This window comes from Diadema antillarum, unplaced genomic scaffold, assembly GCF_040938485.1.
Source record: "Diadema antillarum isolate AM-2024a unplaced genomic scaffold, OU_Dant_1.0 scf00000207, whole genome shotgun sequence".
NCBI classification, from domain to species: domain Eukaryota; kingdom Metazoa; phylum Echinodermata; class Echinoidea; order Diadematoida; family Diadematidae; genus Diadema; species Diadema antillarum.
Window position 1 is genome coordinate 2,105,279 of NW_027271096.1, and position 7,131 is coordinate 2,112,409.

At 33.0% G+C, this 7,131-nt stretch overlaps 1 pseudogene; it reads left to right on the forward strand.

Moving 5' to 3' along the window:
- The first annotated feature begins 3,051 nt into the window (after nt 1-3,051).
- Nucleotides 3,052-5,007, forward strand: LOC139724101 (uncharacterized; annotated as a pseudogene).
- Nucleotides 5,008-7,131: the final 2,124 nt, after the last annotated feature.

The window sequence follows — 7,131 nt, forward strand, 5'->3', positions numbered from 1 at the left end:
GCATTCAACAGTGGAACATTGTAAACAAAAGTGAAATAATATATCTTCTCAGAGTCAAAGTTATTTTTATATTTGAGCTATTTTGGATATGTTTCTATTTTGAGCCTTATTGGATTTGTGCAACTGAAAACTCAGTGTGATATTTTTTTCTCATTTTTGTTAATAGTTCTTAGTTTGTTACTATATTATGTATTTTTATGTCATTTATTCATAGTTAATTTATGGTATGTAAACTATAATATTGTTCAAGAAATGTGCTCAATTTTTGGATCTGGATGGGAGCCTTGGATCTTCAGTTTTGAAACATGATAAACGCTATTTGATATTTTATGGGATTGATTAGTGGAGCCAAGAAGGAATGGAGTTGGGAGTTTTGTTTTGAAATAAATAATTTTGAAGTTAAATGAGATTTTTTATTTTACCATGGAAGTTTTGGAACACATTTTTTTTTTCTTTTTCATATCAGATGCATGTACCAACTTCTTTAAATGATGTGTGTATACTACATGTAATTATTATTTTGCTCTCTGTGATAAACCATTGCTCCATAGGATTATGTAGGATAATGTTTTATGATGTAGCTGTTTGAGTTTTTGTTGATAGTCTTTAAACTCGATGCATAGTTTTACACATTGTATTGACACCAGTGTTGGTTTGATTACATGATGTACATTACTTGGATTTATGCTAGTGTAAAGGTACTTATGGGGTATTTTGATATTACAGGTTTTTGCATTGCTGGTTTTTGGCCTGCACTTTTGTAGGTTGTCTGTTCTCATTCCTTGCCTGGTATCCAGACACAGGGCTGGTCTTGATTTGAAGCCCTGTTTTTTGTTATCTTTTTTTCGTGATTTTGCGCCCTTCAAATTACCTTTGTCACAGATGTTTCCTTTTTGCGTATTGCTTGTAATTTTGTCAATCTTTTTTTTACAATAACAAAGCAGCAATTCATTGTTTCATAGTATTTTTCATGCTTGAGGTTTTTAGGATGTCCGTACTCTTACTTGTGTTTGTATCCAGTGCACATTTCGTTGTATTACTACTTTTTTCAAACATTCTAATTTTCCCATATTATAATGGTGAAGTTTTTTTGAGGCGTCTTTCCCCTACACAGAAAGTAAATATATTAATTGTAACCGTAAGTGATGGTTTTAAATGTATTTAATTATGTATATTACTTTAAGTACTTTTAACTGTAGAGGAATTCAGGATTTTGTTAAAAGGAGAAAAGTTTTTCATCATTTGCGTTCTATTACCAGTGATATTATATTTTTGCAAGAAACTCACTCGACTGCTAATGATGAAAAATTTTGGAAGCAACAATGGGGGGAGTATGCTTGGTTTTCTAGCTACTCATCAAATCGTAGGGGTGTTGCAATTTTGATACGTAATCATATTGCCCCAGTACTGCACTCCTTGTATGCTGATCCAAATGGTAGATATTTGATATTGTCTGTTACCTTCAAAGGCTTGTCTGTAATACTCTGCAATATTTATGCCCCGAATGAGGATGATCCTGATTTTTTTCTTGATGTTTTTGCTAAAATTGATCAATTTAACCAAGTTCCCTTAATAATTGCAGGAGATTTTAATGCTGTGTTAGGCCCTTTAGATTACCAAGGTAATAGACAGAAGCATAGTAATGTCAAAGCTAGTGAAATAATCTCTGTTTTGATAGATGAATATAATTTGAAGGATATTTGGCGTAATTTTCATCCAGACCTAAGACATTACACTCGACATCAAAGTAATCCTAGAGTATTGTCCAGACTTGATTATATTCTTATTTCCGATAGTCTAATGAATAATTGTATAGATTCAAAAATATGTCCAGGTGTTCAATCAGATCATTCTGTTGTAATGCTTAAATTTAAAGATGACCAACCTTTTAAAGGTCGTGGATATTGGAAACTAAACTGCAGTTATTTAACTAATGATGCTGATTTTATTAAGATGGTGAAAGAAAAAATAAATGATTTTAAGGTTATTCATCAAAATTCCCAATGTAACCCTAACACTATATGGGATGCCCTGAAGTGTACTATCTCTGGAGTCTGTATGGAATATGGAGCTAGGAAAAAGAGAGAAAGGAATCAGGAGAAATCTACTTTACTTAAGAAAATAGAGGCCATTAAGTTGCAAATTCATAGTGTTCCTAGTAATGATAATCTCGTTGAACAGTTCAATCAACTAAAAGCCGATCTTGATAAAATTCTTGATATTGAAACTAAAGGACTTATGATTCGCTCTCGGATACGATGGATGGAAGAGGGTGAGAAAAGTTCAAGGTATTTTTGCAATTTGGAAAAGAGATCTGGGGAGAAAAAATGTATTCATAGGATAAAAAATGAAAAAGATGACATTATAAGTGATAACTCTGCTGTTTTAGATGAAATTCATAAGTTTTATCAAAATTTGTATCATAATAATTCTCAATTTGATAATTATGATGCCTTTTTGGACAATATTGAAATTCCGAAATTAAGTGAAAATGATAAGATTTCTTTGGAACAGCCCATAACTAAAAAGGAAATTTATGATACTATTATATCCATGAAATGTAATAAGACTCCTGGTTTAGATGGATTACCTGTAGAATTTTATGCTACTTTTTGGCCTGATATTTCTGATATGCTTCTGGATTCATTCAATTATTCAATGGAAAAGGGTGTAATGTCCCAATCTCAAAGAAATGGTGTTATAAGTTTACTTCCTAAAAAAGACAAAGATAGTTTTTATTTAAAGAATTATAGACCGATTTCATTGTTAACGGTGGATTATAAGATTTTTGCCAAGACCTTAGCAAATCGTTTGAAAAAATATTTGGGAGAACTGATTCACGGAGATCAGTCTGGATTTTTGAAAGGTAGAAATATTGGTTCTAATATTCGTTTGATTATGGATGTGATTGAATACACTGAAATTAATAATATCCCTGGGGCAATCCTTCTTGTTGATATTCAGAAAGCCTTTGATAGTGTCAATCATGATTTCTTGTTTGAAGTTCTGAAACGTTTCAATTTTGGAGAGAGTTTTATCAAATGGATTAGGACCATTTATTCTTCTAGAAAATCTTTTGTTATGAATAATGGTTTTCTCACAACCCCTATTAACATGGAGAGAGGAATCTTCCAAGGTTGTCCAATCTCTCCATATTTATTTTTAATGGTTATTGAAACAATGGCTCTTGCAATTAGACAGAATGATAATATAACAGGTATTCCTATTTATGAAGCTCAGTTGAAGATATCACTGCTTGCTGATGACTCAACTTGTTTTCTGGATGGGTCTACTCTTTCATTTGATAGTTTGTTTGAGGTATTGAATGAATTTGCTGCATGTTCTGGTTGTAAAATGAACATTTCAAAAACAGAAGCAATTTGGATTGGGGCAAAAAAGGGGTCCCAAAATTTTCCAAATGCTGATAAAGGTTTAACTTGGAAAACTGATACTTTTAAAACTCTTGGAATATATTTTTCGTTGCAGTTAAAAAGAATGTATGATCTTAATTATAAAGTTAAACTGAAACAAATTGAAGGAAATTTGAACTGCTGGAGAGCCAGAAACTTATCTCTTATTGGGAAGACTTGTGTTATTAAAACTTTGATTTTGCCACAATTATTATATTTATTCTCAGTTTTATGTATAAAGATTCCACAACAGTTCTTTAAAGAACTTGATAAGATGTTTTATAAATTCATTTGGAATGGTGGCAACGACAGAGTAAAGAGGCAGCGTTTGTGTAATGATTATTCTTTGTGTGGTCTTCGTATGATTAACCCCTACATTTTTTCATTGTCTCAAAAATTGCAATGGGTTAAACTGCTTTTAGATGATAATTATGATAGTCTGTGGAAAAAAATTGAGTTATATGCATTAGATAAATTCAACAAGAGAAGAGATATTTTATGGAAAGCTCATGCTCCTGAAACTGTTCTGAATAGACTCGACTGTATTCAACTAGCTGATTCATTGAGAACTTGGTACTTTTTTAGAGAGAAGTTTGTAAAGAAAGAATATAATAATGATTTTTTGTATTTGGGATCATTTCAATGTATTTGGTATAATAGAAACGTAAGATCTAGGTCAAAGCAATTCTTTTATTATGAAGAATGGTTCAGGAATGGCATTATTTTTATTCATGATCTTCTTAATCCCCCTCATCCAGGTATTAAACTTTTTGAAGAGTTACATTTCTCCTCATGATAGAAGAAAATATAATTTCTTGTTGAAGAACATTCCTTCTCCTTGGTTGGATGGACTTAATGTACATGATCTTGATATACATGGAAAGATTGTTGATAAGCTTGTACAAACCTTAAAAGTACCTAAATACGCATATTCTATTATGGTTGATGAGTGTTTTCCTGAAAACTGTATCACTTTTTGGGAAGGATTAGGTGTGGACCGTGAAAATTTGAATTGGGAGAAAATCCACTTGAGGAACTTTAAGTGTACTATTAATACACAGCTTCGTTCCTTTTATTTTAAAGTTTTTCATAAAGCAATTGCGTTGAATGATTTTTTGTTTAAGATTAAAAGAAAAGATTCGCCAAATTGCTCTTTATGTAACAAGACGCCAGAAACGATTGTTCATTTGTTCCTTCACTGTGAGAAAGTAAAGCCAATTTGGAATGAGGTTATCAGTATTATTAATCAGAAAGAAGGTACAAATAGAATCGTCTCAGAGTTTGAAAAAATGTTTGGTATAAATGAGGATAAATTTTTAACTTATATTTTTCTTCTCGTAAAATATTATATTTATATTTGTAAATTTCAGGGTACCACCCCAGAGTTCATGGGATTGAAAGCTTGTCTTAAGACTAACAAGGATTTAGAGTATTTTTTGGCAAAGAAAAAGGGTACGCTTGCTTTACATTTTCGAAAATGGAGACTGGATTTTTAACTTGTTTATGTAGTTGAACCCGGAGTCCCGGATGTGTCACTTATTTTGTTGGTCCCCTTTTATTGTTTGTTTTTATCTTGACAGACTACGGACCTGATGAAGCAAAGGGTTTATGGTAAAAATATGTCCCTAAAAACCTCGTTATAACACTGTTTTATTTGATAGAATGTATATTGTTTAGTAATTCATAATTGACATGATTGGTTTTTGTATGCTGCTTTTTCTTATTTTTTTTCTTTTCTTGTTTATTTTTATTTGTATAATCATGTTTTTGATCTCTGTAATTTTGTTTGATGTTGTTTAATAAAAAAATTGAAAAAAAAAAAAAAAAAAAAAAAAGAAGAAAAAAAAAAAGAATTTAAGGAGAACGCGTCTAGCAAGTATACGACACATGCACTGACTCGCCCAAATCCTTGCCCGCCCTCAGAAATTGTCCGGTATGCTGGAAAATCCCTACAGGCAACAAGCCCGTGTAGCTTGCCCGGAAAGGTGTGACAGGGCCTAAAAATTGTTGCGGGTAAAAAGATTTGTGTGCGTACCTCCGGGCCACTATGGGTGAGATACGTGCTAGGTACTGTCATGTGCGGGTCATCTGAGGGGACCTCCGGGTAGTAAAGGGCTTGCCCGGAAAGGTGTGACATGGCCATTATCTATTAATGTGTAATTTCACATGTATACATACACCATTCATTATCATTAGTCTGCGCTCTTTGCAACGAATGTGTAACATAGTGCAGTCATCGACAGAACTCACATTATTTAAAGCCGAACATTAATTGCAAAACACGTTCAATACTGTATCATATACGATAAAAATATGATGGCATTAAGAAAGTATAGGTAATCCCCTCCCCCCCCCCCCAAAAAAAAAAATCATTGTCAATGAAAAGTAGGCCTACACTTTTTTCAAATGTACGCAAGGGGTATACACGATTCCCTTTGCCTCCTGAAAGAGTGATGTCTAGCGCTCTTTTATTATGCTACTAAATGTAACTATGATGAGTTCTTTGGATACCATTGTCTTTGCATCATGGCTGAATTCTGTAAACTTGAACCTGTAACCGTCAAGCTCATGAACTTTCCCAGTTCAGCTCGAGATCATTGTTAACCTTTTTTAAATATATTAATGGTATCTTTATTTCTCCAATTATTCATCGCAGCCCGAGGCTTAATTACAAATGATTCCAAAAAATATGCACCTATACAGTATTATATGGATATAAAAAAGTAAAATTGAATAGTACAAATAAAATATTTTTATTATATACATATAGGCTTATACAAAACAAGTACAATTCAATATTGCGTCAATAAAGCATAGATAATTGTGACCCGCTACAACAAAAGGATCCAAAAATCGGGGGAGGTCGATTTTCTATAAATGACATGTAATTATTCTCTATTTCGCTTTAATTCCGTGTCTAACATGACTCACAAAAGTATTCGGTTGCGGAAATATCGATAATTTTTTGAGATTATGTCGCGTGGTCTAGGAAATCAGCGTTTCTTGAAAACCGCCTTTAAAGTTTTCCTTCCGACGAAATCGTAATCAAGCGGAAGTAACACAGTCTTTACCTCTTGGCAATAAAAGGTATGCTCTTAGCAACCTAAGCGATGTTCATTCAAGCTAAGTGAGCGCCAGCGGTCCACTCAAGACCAATCAGTAACCAGGATGCCACGCACTGACCAATAAGATCACTCCCTCATTGTTGAGGCGGAGTCTATCTGCTGCGCTAAACGCAAATCTTCCGACACAATTTTGTTTCGTTAAAAGTCGAAACCTCATGGCTAAAGAAAAAATAAAACAAAACAAAACAAAAAACACTAATTTCTTGATTTTTCTTTGATCATCTAGCTTTAAAATTTCGGCAGATGATAGACGAAACATGAGACTACAAAATCATGTCAAAAACAGAAATTCGATTGTTTTGACCGATTTTGATGACCTGACTTCAAATTCAATATTCTTGTCTCAGTCGTCAGCGACTTTCAGATCCTTTTGTCGTGGCGGGTCACAATTGTTATCCACAGTTTGTGATGTCACATGCGTAGAACAATATAAAGAAAATAAAGAGAGAATTAGCCAAAATTTCACTTTGAAATATGAAAAAAGTGATATTCCCTCAAGTTTTCACTGACGAATGTTAATGGTGATATCATTCCCTCGGCCTTCTGAAAGTGGCAAGTCAGGTGCTAATTTATCATGTGAGAAAAGCAAAATTATG